The following is a 14,787-nucleotide window of genomic DNA, read 5'->3' on the forward strand; positions in this document are numbered from 1 at the left end:
TGAATAGCAGCGAAAGAAAAAAACCACTTTTCACTTTTGACCAATTAGTAGAGTAGAGTGGGGCAAGAGTGCGCGTGGGGTAAGAGTACGTTTTCGATTTTTTGGAATTATTAAAAAAAAAAAACTAGCAGCACTGCATCAGTTTGACAGGTATTCTGACCAACTATTGTCATGTGTAATTGTAAACGATTTGAATAAACAACAAGGGAGATATGAAGTTAGATAATTTTCTGGTCATTTTGCTGAAAATAATTGTGTTTCCTAGTATTCCATTACCATATATACGTTCAATCAGATGAACACTATACCATTTCGATAACCTATTGTATAGAGTACTTTATGGTGCAGAACTTCGATTGGGTTGGTTTTCAAGAGGTCAAAATCATTAACTGTATACATTTTGTTTACACATTAATAAATTTTAAAAAATAATGCGTACATTTTGGGGATGTGGGGTAAAAGTACGCAGGAATGTGTAGGGCAAGAGTACGCATATGAATCTTCAAGTTCTGATGCCATACCCGTATCTTTGGCCGAAATAAGACTACTTCCGAAGCGTAAATATCTACAACAATGAAAAAGACGGTAATCGAAAATTATTAAGTTCTCTTTCTAAGAATAAGCTGAAGTCATTTGGTGTTAGAAAGGACTTAGCGAACAAAGCGCTGAAGCGAAATCATGAAATTGTATTAGATATTGTTTTACATCTAAACATAGTCTGAAAACACAATTTCATCTAAATGATTATTTCATTTTATCAAAAGCAACATCAATAAACTGGACAATGCTTATCTGTGGGGGGATTAGGTTTGTGAAATGTATAACGATTTATATGCAATTTTTTAGAGGATTCATACAAAAATTGTAAAATAACGGGGAGGTGTGATGAAATGGCAAAATTTTGCGTTACGTAATTAGTGGACTTTCTGGAAAATTCGTTTGTTTACGCTACGTGAAACCTGATATATTTTTATCAACATAGTTTTTTTATTTAAAATAAAACAATGTTTTTTTTCGTATGAAAGTTCACATTTCTAGGACCCCCTCCCTCTTTCAGAGTTACGTAATCTTTAAATATTCCACGATATACTTTCAGTAAGCATCAATTGAATTTAGATCCTTTTTGTGTTAGAAAAACTTAAAATACACGGTTGGAAAAGTGCGTACTCTTGCCCCACCCAATGCGCACTCTTACCCCACCGGTGGGGTAAGAGTGCGTTTATTAGGTGTTTTACGTACGATAAGGGTTCTGCTGAAATGAATTTAAATATATCCATTATTTTTCCACTGGGTAAAATAAAGGAAGAGTAGAGTAGAGTGGGGCAAGAGTGCGCGTGGGGTAAGAGTACGTTTTCGATTTTTTGAAGTAATAAAAAAAGATAAACTAGCAGCACTGCATCAGTTTGGCAGGTATTCTGGCCAACTCTTATCATGTGTAATTGTAAACGATTTGAATAAACAACAAGGGAGATATGGAGTTAGATAACTTTTTGGTCATTTTGCTAAAAATAATTGGATTCCCGCAACTAGTATTTCATTACCATATATACGTTCAATCAGGTTAACATTATACCATTTCAATAACCTATTGTATAGAGTACTTTATGGTACAGAACACCAATCCGGTTGGTTTTCCAAGAAGTCAAAACCATTACTTGAATATTTTTGGGACTGTGGGGTAAAAGTACGCAGGAACCGGTGTAAGAGTACGCAAAAGAATCTTCAAGTTATGATGTCAAACCCGGATCTCCGGCCGATATAAGACTTCTTCCAAAGTGTAAAGATCCACAACTAAGAAAAAAGGGACAGATTTTGAAATTATCACAAGATTTTAGGATAAGTTTAAGTAATTTGAAGTTAGAAAGGACTTAGCTAACAAAGCACTGAAGCGAAATAATGAAATTGTATTAGGACTTGTTGTACACCTAAACATAGTACGAAAACACAATTTCATCTAAATGATAATTTCATTTAATCAAAAGAAACATTCATAAATTACGCAACGTTTAGCTGAGAGGGGTTGTGAGATGTGTGACGATCCATATAATTTTTAGAGGATTCATACAAATAGTGTAAGATAGGGGGAGGGGTGATGAAATAGCCAAATTTTACGTTACGTGATTGGTGGACTTTCTTTAAGGAAAATGTTTTTGTATACGCCACGCGAAACATTTTTACCTCTTTTTTACGAAAACATTTTTACCTCTGTAGTTTTTCTGTATATAAAAAAAACCATGGTTTTTCGTATGAAAGTGCACATTTTTAGGACCCCCTCCCCCTTTAAGAGTTACGTAATCTTTAAACATTCCCTAATATATGCTCATTAAACATCAATTAAATGATATGGAAATGCTAATATCATCATGGTTTGACTTGCTCATATGCCAACGCGTGCGGAAGGATTTTCTATCGACGAGTACTGTCTCCAAATTTCTAATATGACATCAGCATTTAGTCGAATAGGATTTTTATTGCACGCGATGGCATATGAGCAAGTCAAACCACCTTCCTTTTGCCAGTGGAGATATATGAGCTTCCACACTGATATTCTTCCCTCCCCCTTCATACGGGAGCTTGGCAGAAGGAAGGTCGTGTGATATGTGCCATCACAAATATTGCCCTCCGCTCGCTTTCAAATCGACTTCTATAAAAACATTCTTCATGCCTGCCGTATCCTAACGGAACTATCAATTCTATACTTTCGCCTCTAATGCTATCATGAACATGTACGTCCAAGTTTGGAAGATGATATTAGCATTTCCATATCATTGTAAATCGTTTAACTTCACGTAGAAGTAACACACACGAAATCATTAATTTAGTATCAATTAAATGTTATTAACTCTTATTTGTGTTAATACACCCAACCAGCGGATGGCAGATTTTGATACAGTTCTGCATAAGAACCTTACAGAAACTGTATAATAATTGGGCATATACAATTTCGGAAGATTTTAATACAATTATTGTATTGAAATAATACAGATTTGTATTATTTTAATACAATATTTGTATAAAAAGCTTACAGAATTGTATATGATTTTATACAAGTATTGTCAGATTTGTTTTTTGGGTGTATATACTTAAAGCACATGATTGGATGAATGCGTACTCTTACCCCACCCGATGCGCACTTTTACCCCACCGGTGGGGTAAGAGTGCGTTTTTCACTTGTCTTGCAATAAGGGTTCTACTAAAACGAATCTTAATAATTTCAATATTTTTTCCACTGGGTAACATAAAGGAAGAGTATATGAATCATCGACACTGATTTGATATGCAGAAGCTTGCATCATAAGGGCCACATGATCGATTGAAAACTAAGTGCGTACTCTTGCCCCACTCTACTCTATACGAATCGTCGACATTGATTTGATATGCAGAAGATTGTTTCATAAGGCCCCCATGTTCGATTGAAAACTTAGTGCGCACTCTTGCCCCACTCTACTCTAATCAGTAATCTGCTCCTGGTACAAAAGATAGCACAGACAAATTAAGGGTAATGTTGCATTGCACGTTTCAGTGATGCCTCGGAGAAGATTAATAACCATGACCAAAAATTCGCTGGCATGAATAAAGTCGATAAATATTTATTGAAACGACCGATCCATACTTACTTGATACTTGATTGGCTACAGCTCTTCGATGAACCTACGCCGAATGGAGTATCCTTCTCCACTGGACTCGATCCCGGGCCAATCGCTTCCAGTCGCCCTGAACATTGAGCGCCCTCAGGTCCTCTTCAACTCCAAGCAGCCATCGTATACGCGGCCTTCCACGAAACCTGCGTCCTCTTCCGGGTTCTCTACTAAATACTATCTTCGCTCGACGTTCTTCCGGCATATGAACAACCTGACCAGCCCACCGTAGTCTGCCGTGTTGTATAAGCTTAATAATATCCAGCCCTTTATACACCTGGTACAATTCGTGATTCATGCGACGCCGCCAGATACCGTTCTCCTGTTTACCGCCGAGTATTGTCCGCAGCACCTTACGCTCAAACACTCCGAAGGCTCTCCGATCAGCCTCCTTTAACGTCCATGTCTTATGGCCGTATAAAGCCACCGGAAGAATCAGAGTAGTATACACCCAGGTTTTTTTTACACGGTTTGGTTTTGGTCGTTTAAGACCTTCAGTGACAATGAAGCAACGAGTTAACCCCACCAAAAAATTCACAAAAAATCAAAGAAAATTCAGGGGGTATTTAAAAAGCTATGAAAGTTATGGTTAACCGAGAAATTAATGAATTCCAACCGTGTAAAAAAAACCTGGGTGTACATCGCGAGTTTTGTTTCCGTTTGCAGACTACGGGACTTAAGCTGGTTACGAAGTCCGTAATGAGCCCTATTTGCAGCTGCAATACGCTTTTTCACCTCGCGGGTAACATCATTATCGCACGTCACTAAAGTTCCAAGATACACAAATTCTTCTACCACTTCAAATTTTTCACCATCCAGCACCATTTCGCTACCACCACCACTAATGAACCCACGTTGATTGCCAGCGACCATGTACTTCGTTTTGCTGGTATTGATCGTGAGTCCAATCCTCGCTGTCTCCCTCTTAAAAGGCACAAAAGCCTCTTCCACGGCACGGCGATCAATTCCGATAATATCGATATCGTCCGCAAATCCCAGGAGCATCTGCGATTTTGTGATAATGGTACCGCTTCTTTGCACACCAGCTCTCCGAATCGCTCCCTCGAGCGCTATATTGAACAGTAGGTTCGAGAGTGCATCACCCTGTTTTAATCCATCTAAGGTAACAAATGACGTCGATATTTCATCCGCTACCCTTACACTTGATTTCGATTCGTCCAACGTTATACAAATCAGCCGTATCAGTTTCGCCGGAAAACCATGTTCAAGCATAATTTGCCATAATTCATTCCATTTCACTGAATCGTACGCCGCCTTGAAATCAATAAACAGATGATGTGTCTGCAAGTTGTACTTCCGGAATTTATCAAGGATTTGTCTCAGGGTAAACATTTGATCCGTCGTTGATCGGCCCTCACGAAAACCTGCTTAGTATTTACCGACGAAGGACTCTTCAAGCGGTCTCAACCTGTTGAACAGAATACGGGACATAATTCTGTACGTCGAATTAAGGAGAGTTATTTCTCGATAATTGGCGCACTCCAGTCTGTGCCCTTTCTTAAACAGAGGGCAAATGAGGCCGTCCAACCAGCTAGCAAACGACCGATCCATGCGATCCCTGTGGAGTAAAAGCTCCTGAATATTGGCTTTCCTCTTGTCAGCACAGATAGGAGTAAAAAAATCGTATGGTGGCCAAAACTATTTCTTACAAATATTTGGGCTTGAAGTGTAGCCTAGGATGAGGAAATAATCATAAATTATATGTGAAATGCAATTTGTCTGAAATCAATCCACCTAACAGTCTAAAAGCAGATAAAAAACTCACGAAACCCACGGGAAAATAAGAATCTCCTTCCAGCAGAATGATCCAACAAAAATAATAATGAAATTTGCAATACTTGTCATGCTTTCCACGGAATGGTTTGTTTGAAAAAGGGCGCGTCAACTGGTTAACAACTGTTGAAGATAAAATAGACGCGAACGACTGATACTTTCCTTGCTTGACTCCGATTGGCTACCACTCCATTGTCCAGCTGTAACTTCATTGATTTCCTGATGCACTCTCCAAAGGTCATCTCATATATGCTTTGTGAGCAAAGACCTAGGAGAGCCAGTCATTATATTAATGAAAATATCACAATGAAGAAAAAATACAAGTTTGTTTAAAAGGTCTGTTGCTGTCCCCAATAAAAGTATTTTGTCCGACAAGACTTGTTCCATTGACTGTGAGTCAGAATGGACAATCCACCGTTGTGAACGTAATTAGAAGGAATAAGATAAATATAATGTACATATAATTATTAAGTTGAATATAATCTCTCCAAAATTCTTGCCGACATCGTCAATCAGAAGTTTATGGGGGAATGAAGGTTGGCAACACACTATTACATATATCCGTATTTTTTTAATAATTGTTTGTTATATTGCCTGGTGTTTCACTAACACAATCACAATTTCCCGAAGGACGGAAAGAGGCAGACGATACACCGCCCAAGGCCCTTTCGTATGTATAGGTTAAGGTGAAGGTGGGTTGAGTACCAAAACAAAGCTTTGATAGTATTGGTACAGTAAAAACTTTCATATACTGTAGTAGTATTGGTGTCGTATTTATAAAAAACAAAGAATATTAGTAGGGTGATTCAAAAAACGACCCAGCACCATCTCGCTCACTCGATTCCGTCCCATGCTCCGAGTGTCCTAAAAAAACCGATTTGAACAAAAACTGGTTGAGCGCAAGCCGGTTCAGGTTTGTATGAAAACTAGAATGGGAAACTAAACCTTTTATTACACTGATTACGGCGCTTTACCTCCAAACGCTGGCGAAAAGAGAACCCACATTGCTGAAAGCAACATTCCAGAGACTTCAGTGAACGAAAACCGCACCGCAGGAAAGATCCATTGATTACGTAACGCAAATATAGCATTTTATACTCACCCTTATGTCATACTTTTTGTATGAAGTATCTGCCCCTGGTACGATAGATATCACAGACAAATTCTGGGTATTTTGTTGAATTGCACGTTTCACTGATGCCTTCTGAGAAGCCTAATTATCATGCGAAAGAATCGCAACCTCGATTAAAATCGACTCCCAACTATTGGAACGATCATTCAATATGGATTGTCTATGGAGATATTTCATCCCGTCATTTGGTCTCCCCCCTCGCCATCGCCCATTGACGGAGTGCCAGAATCAAAATAATATTAAATTCAACCTCGCCATATCAACTGTCATACAAACCTGAAACGACCTACGCACGGTAAGCCTATTCAAACCAGCCCAAACCATTGGATGACACCCAAATTATAAATCATAATCAACCGAGCGTGGCGAAGCAAAATTATTTTTTGAGCCACCCTACTTATTAGTTTGCTGCTGCCGGTGCCGGTGCACCGCGGTGTTTACATTCGCTCCGCGATCAGTTTTTAATCGTTTTTTTCGGGCAAATCTAGCAGTTTATACTAAGTTTTCGGCTCAAATAAGTGACTGATTTCAAAAAGTGGTGTTTAATTTGCATTCTATCAACATTTCGGGCTGCTCATGTGCGGAGAAGTGAGTAAAAACTTGATTTTTCCAATGCCCTTTGAGAAGAAGTGAAGTGCAGTGATGAACGCACCAAATCGCGAACGGCTATTAAATTGGCCGGAATACATAGGATTCATTGAAGAAACATGTTCATTATCACGGGAAGTAAGGAAATATGCTGTAAACAGGTTAGTAATTTGAATAATTAACTTTTGTTCGATGCTGTTCGATGCATTCGAATGTTGGTGGGAGAGGAGTGCGGGAGGTGTGGGGTTGGCTCGTGGAAGGTCCGGTGCCATATTGGCTGCCATCGTGGTACTCTTCCAACTATGTCCTTAAACGACTTTGTCAGTAGATGTAAATAACCAGCGCGGGGGGGGGACATTACATTTCAGTGAAAAACTTAAACAAACGAGCATAAATTCCATACAAAAATCCTAGATGGCTGAGTTGGAGATATTGACAAGTCAGAATACCCCTCAATAAATGCATCCTGACACCGCCGATGGCGAATTAGTCTGAAAGCTGTTTTCTTTTGCCAACTTGAGCCTTATGGGTTTGTTCTCGTTGTAGTCCAAGATGTTCAATTACCTGATAATACGAACATCCTGATTCATTCAATATAATGAAACGGTGAATGCATATACAAATTTCAAATTACGATAAAAACGAAGATAAAAAGGATTAAATGTAGAGGAAGGTCCTATTTTTTGTACTTTATTTGCGAAAACTATGGTTTACTTATTGTGCACAAATCTTCTTCTTATTGGCATTACATCCCCACACTGGGACAGAGCCACCTCGCAGCTTAGTGTTCATTAAGCACTTCCACAGTTTTTAACCGCGAGGTTTCTAAGCCAAGTTACAATTTTTAACAAATAAAATATTAAATTAAATACCATACTTTTAAGCCCCAATTGTATTTTTTTACAATAATCTGAGGCATTTATGAAATAACCACAGCTGGCAGAATGTTCTTTAATATCTAGAAATAATATAACAGTGTAGAAATGTTGAAAAAACTAAAAGGTGCAGCCCAATCGTATTGTACGCAAAAGTGACGTAGGACTACCCGACCAGTTAGTCATAACAAAATATTATCACAATTATATCAATATGTGTTACGAATAGCAATACTTGCAAATAATTTTGTTATAAAGGAGGAGGCGAAGAAGGGATGTAGGAAAAAAATTCATGATCGTCATAACAGGATTGTATCATAATGTGTTATGTTTATTTTTACCGACAAAAAATTGCCTACATTTTTGGTAGATAGAAATTGAAAAAAACGAAGGTATCACCTTTAGTATAACTTCAATAACTTCAATCAAAGTTGAACAAGCTGGACAAATTTAATTGCCTACATTATGGATAATCATGATCTTTCCAATAACATAATTTGTTATAGTATAAGCTATTTTTATCATTTTTGCCTTTCTCGTACAACAAAGTTGTAAGTTGTATACATATCAGCCTAGGTTCAAGCGCCATTACTCGCCCTCTGGAACGAGAAAGAATAGAAACAAAAGCGATGAAAACGATCTAAAACCCATAAGACGTTAAAAATATAAAACTTTTACTTACAACATATGTTTCGTGCCTGGAATCATTGTCTCGATAATCATCGTCGTAACCAAATTTACTTTTAACATACATTTTTGTCACAGAATTTATGGTTTCATAACAAAATTACAGTATTTTGAATATTGGAGACATGAACGTCCACGGAAGATCAAACAGGCATTATTTTGCTCGTATACTGCTTTACCACGTAACGCGTGCATTAAAAATATATTTGTCAAAATAGGGCATATGGCAATAGAGGGAAGTCTGGCTTTTTTGCGCTCCAAACCAACAGAAAAAACTCAAAGGTGCAGCCCAATTGGGTTGTACGCAAAGGTGACGTTGAACTACGTGGCAGTACTGATAGCTGTTTTTGTGATTGTCTGCTGAGATTGAGTGAGTCGTTCGATAATTGTATCTCGATTCGAAGCATTGATAAATGCTACTTTTGAACTTATTTTCCTTATTCTAATAGATTACTAAGTTGAAAAGTAGGCCAAGTTCCAGTTGGAATGTAGTGCTATGGTAGAAGAAGCTTGCGATGCACTTACTAGTTTGACCAGACTAGATTCACCAAAACCGATTGCTAAACTGTTAGCAAGTGTACAGTAGTAAATAATCATACATAAATATTGTAACACACTGGAGTCTGCTTTTACGCGGAGGATATGGGCCGCGTGAATTAAAACAACGTAAAAAACCGCATAAATTCCAAAATATGTCTAAATGAATCGCGATAATCCCGAAATTTTAGTGAAAAAAATTGCATAAAAAGCGATTCGTGTAAAAACAAAACGCGTAAAAAACGACTTCAGTGTACATCGGGAATGAAGCGTTGACTCTTCCTTGATCGGATGGTCCAAGAAAATTGAAAATCCATCGAGAAACGGCTGAGATATTAACGATCAAAGTCTATCATATTTTCGTGACGTTTTTCGATTTTTTGCAATCGTAAAGTGTACCCCTATATAGAAAAGACAGACGTAGTTCTACGTCAAAACGAATTGTATAGATTTTATTTTAACTATGGGGAGAATGAAATCCATGAAATCCCATAAGTTATTAGTTGTCGGATTTACGTTTCGCGTTGCTTAAATCCGTCCACCAATTACGTTTGGGATTTCATGGATTTACATGAAATCAATCCACCTACCTTGCTGGATATGCCGTAAGCCTAATAGGAGTAGACTTACTTACCAACACGTGTAGAGTATCCTTACCGATATGCCGAAACAAACTAAAAGTCGTACGTAATTGCTCGAACGCGTCCTCTGCGATATACTATTGGCATATATCATCCAACGGGCTCGTTATTGATACATGTTTGATTGATGGAACCATAAACTGAAGCACCGGTGTACACTCCTTTCTCTCCCGAAAACTTGGTTTGCATGATTCTTGGTCCAGCTATCCAGTATTGATCGTCTATTGCCATTCTGCATGAGAAGGGCGATAACGAAGTGTGTTTGGGAAAATCCTTAGATCTTCAAATTCGCTCATATTTTTCAAACGGCTCCTCACTTCTTGTATGGAATTAATATGTAACAGTTCAATTATTTTTAGAATGTCAGCGCAGCGCAAAATCCAAACCGTCCGATGCTGCTGCCTACTACGATCTCCCGATTCTCCTAATTTTTGATAGTTTGGTAAAACTCGCAGAGATCTGTCTCTTAGCTGCAAATTCGCTCGAAAAATCTTGAAAAATAAGAGCTACAGTGTTCTTTTATTTAAAAAAAACTTACGTTGTCTGTGCTCTGGGGTCATATTGACCCCAAATTGAAATCGTTATAACTTTCTTACTGTTTGGCCAATTTTGGATTTTTTGGGCTATTTCGAGAGATAATTTAATCATCTTTCAGGACGCTATCTAAGATTTATCATAAGTGGGCGGGTACCTCGCGGGGAGTACCTTGCGGGGAGGGGCTTCCCTGAAAAAGGGTACAAAAACAGTGATTTTTTATTCTTGTTTTGCTATTATCTGAAAATCCTACCAATTCTGAGCTACTGCTTTTCAAAAAGATTATGAAGGCAGGCGTGCGCTTTGACATGAGGCATTGATTAGATTAGATCATGTCCGGTAGGTGGTGGCATATATGAAATCATTAATTTAGACTAACTCATGATATTACGATATATGGAATTTCCTCATTGTAAATATTCCTATCAAACTAATTTGAAATTTGTGAAAAATATGCCTTTGGCCTGTTGTCCGAAACAAAAGCCAACACGCACTCATCTGGTGGAATGGACTGTCTTGTGACGAAAAAAATAATAAAAAATAGCGTTAGTGTGCTTGCGATGTTCTTGAATGTGTGAAATATTGCTCTAGCTTGAGATCCTTCGTACATACACCTAAGTTGTATCCATACACCTAAGTCCGTCCAGGACTGCAAAGTGGTGCTCAGTGTAATAAGCATTTCTTCCAAGAGATGCCGCTAGTGAACAGTTATATTTGAGTAGATTTTTCCATGAGAGATCTGACGTATCGCCGCCGTTTGGAAGAAGTGCAGTCCTGGACATCCTGAACATTTTTGCTGAATACAACTTGGGTGTATGTACGAAGGATCTCAAGCTAGAGCAATATTTCACACATGCAAGAACATTGCAAGCACACTAGCGCCGCCTAATTGTAAAATTCCTAATTATTTTTTTTGTCACAAGCCAGTCCATTCTCACCAGATGAGTGCGTGTTGGCTCTTGTTTTGGACTGCAGAACGATCGCGCGATTGGCCGAAATATTATGTTCTGCATTGCGCGGCCGTCAGTGCCTGTTTTGTAGTGTTTCTGCTCAGTAAGCAGATAATTCGCGCGGCCGAGTGAGTAAACAATTGGTGCGTGTTCGGACGTGTTTCAGGTAGGATTTAGAACATTCGTAAAATCCGAGTTTTTGGTTCTGTTTTTAACGTTCGGTGAATAAGTGTGCGGTTGAACGTGTTTTGTATATGATGCGAAACATTTGTAAGATCCGGGTTACTTTGTCCTGCTTTGGACGGTTCGTAAGTAAATTGATGAATATATTTTAATAATTTTTCGGCATATACTGTTATTGACAAACGCTCTATATTGTCAAATATTATTCACCTTACCCACTAACAATAATTTTCCTTCCTGAGACATCTATGAAGGTAGTATGGGTTCCCTGCATCTTCACTAGTAGATGTTGAACTAACATTCCTTCCCTTCCTTCCGTGATTGTAAGGACGTGGCCAGGTATACAACTGCTACTGTATAGGAAAAGGTACTAATCCCAAGTACCAATTTGCGACAATATACAGTAGATTGCTCAATTGAGCATTATATAGCCACCCACGATTTGTACAATCACATATGCTATGCTATGCTAAGACAGTCCATTCTCACCAGATGAGCTTTTCCAAAGGCATATTTTCACAAATTTCAAATTAGTTCTTTGCCAACTTTGCCAAGGACATAATTTTTACAAATTTCAAATTTGTGCGATAGGAATATTTACAATGAGGAAATTCCATATATCGGAATATCATGAGTTAGTCTTAATTAATGATTTCATATATGTCACCACCTAGCGGACAAGTTCTAAACTAATCAATGCCTCATGTCACAGCACACGCCTGCCTGCATAATCTTTTTGAAAATCTGCAGCTCATAATGGGTAGGATTTTCAGATAAAAGCAAAATAAGCATAAAAAATCACTGTTTTTGTACCCTTTTTTACGGAAGCCCCTTCCCACGAGGTACCCGCCCACCTATGATTAATCTTAGGTAACACGCCGAAAGATGATTAAATTATCTCTCGAAACAGTCCAAATCCAAAATTTGCCAAACAATAAAAAAGTTATAGCAATTTCAATGTGGGGTCAATATGACCCCAGAGCACAGACAACGTAAGTTTTTTGGAGCACAGACAGAAGGTTAAACTAAAAGAGATTTTCTTACAATTTACGTTAAATTAACTACTAATGGTACATGTTTTATAACAACCGCTGTTGTAAAAAAAAACTGCGGTAACAGAATAACAAATTCTGATATAAATCTGTTACTATCTACTGGTCGGGTACTCAGCCTCACGTAATGGACTTTATACGTATAAAAGGGGTTGGTAGTTAGTGAAATGTCTATTGTTTGCTTCGCGGAACTTTTAATCGATTTCTATTTGTTTGTATTGAAATTACACATTCTCTATGAAAAAAACTGAAACATCAAGTGAATTTTCTCAAAAGATTCCGACTTTGTATTTGTTGACGTTTGTGATTGGAAATGCGCATTATTGAAAATAAATCATTTTAACAAACACCAGAACAGCTGAGAAATAATCTGATTTTGAGTGGGATCGCTGAATTGAAATTTAATTCAGAATACCAGCAATTTCTTTTCTCGCTAATTAAAATTTTACTTTTTGCGCCTTCCCCGAGTTTGTCTTTCCAAACATTAATAACAACCAAATGACTAAATTTTGTAAGAAAACTTCACTTCCTACTCATAAATGGCTGCAGAAGCTATCGCATCGGATAACTTTGATGGTCGCTGACGGCCACCACCGCTACCTGTGTTATCATTAAATATTATATAAGTTTCTGTCGATTTGAGGAAAACTCATCTTGAACCAACTAAAGGGGCTAAAGGGATTAGTTCATTAGATATAATAAAGCTGCTTTCCGGCGCGCGCAAGCCATTTTGATCGGGATTCCGCAGAGAGCGGACCGATTTTGAACCTGGTTATGAGCTGTTAGTTATTCAAAATGATTATTGTTGAGAAGAGTAACAACGGAAATTTGACCCAAGACGACGTTTCTTCATATTACAAAACATTATCGCTTGGCATCTGTTGGTCCGAGCGACGGTCGCCGATGGGTGGCTGCTGTAAATAATTTCCTCTAGGGTGACGTCTCCATCTATTTGGCTGTCGTCGGCGGAAAGTGAATTTTTTTGGCAAAATTGTTTGATATTGTTTCTATTAGTTATTGTAGGTGAGATCAATTCTTTCCGTTCCATCATATTATTTTATTCAAAAGATGGTTTATCCGAGGTGAATTTTTTTCAAAACGCAAAACTTCATCATTTGGAGACGACTAAAAGTTGCCTTCGGTAGCAGAATCTGCAAGCGCGTGAAATGAGCTTGAGTTTGAGCTTGATTGAATGCTTGTAGTTGCTACTCCATTATGACCAGATCAGCTGTTCTTCCACAGAGAACCAACAGATGCTTGCTTGGGACTAGCAAACATCTTCAATGTACAAGTACTGAAGATCTCATTTGTTAGGTCATACAGGCGCCTGCCACGTCAGAATGCATGTCAATACAGGGAAGGGGGAGGAAATGATGATGTAATCACTCGCCCACTGCAAGACGAGTATACCTCTGCACTTGCCATAAGTTCATACGGAATGTATTGGAATTTCGGGAATTAAAATTTTGGCGAATGCTAGAACATGAGAAATATAGAGAAAGATACAAAGTTGGAGAATGGAACGAACCTGGGATTGAACCCACGAACCCTCCTGTGTATGAGGCAGAAGCAAGCGCGCGAAATAATGCAATAAGTTTGTTCGAATGGATGGCATCAGTAGCAGTAAAATGAAATTTCCTCAATTTTTCGATTATGTTTTGTTACTGTTAGGGATTGAAATGTCGTATAATTTGGGATATATCGGTTCTTTGCAGGACCATTATTTACACAAGGGAATTTTCAGACAGAAAGTTGCTCTTCGGTAGCAGAATCAAAAGCACACATCGGAGACTGAGGATGTAATAAATTTGAATGGATAGAATCACTAACAGCAACTAAGCTACCACGCAAAACGCCGATGCCACCGAAAAAGTCCATTTTTCATTCAACCTTTTCTCTCTAGAAAATGCTTGTCCTGAGGCGAACCAATATTCTTTCCCCAATGCGCCTTTTCAACAACTATCTGCAACCAAACGCTTGTCAGAATCTTTGCGTTGAAATTTCACTTCGTGCTGTTATTGTCCGACGGCCACTCGATGACTGCTCGCAAAGACGCCACAATTTGGTATCAATTTTCAGCATCGCCACTGTTGACGCGGGATCGCAACCCTTTCTTCAGATAAAATGCTGGTTCGTTGAGATTGAATGATCTGCACCAACACGCCGACGATCACCA

Source organism: Armigeres subalbatus, unplaced genomic scaffold, assembly GCF_024139115.2.
Source record: "Armigeres subalbatus isolate Guangzhou_Male unplaced genomic scaffold, GZ_Asu_2 Contig1857, whole genome shotgun sequence".
In the NCBI taxonomy this organism is placed as follows: domain Eukaryota; kingdom Metazoa; phylum Arthropoda; class Insecta; order Diptera; family Culicidae; genus Armigeres; species Armigeres subalbatus.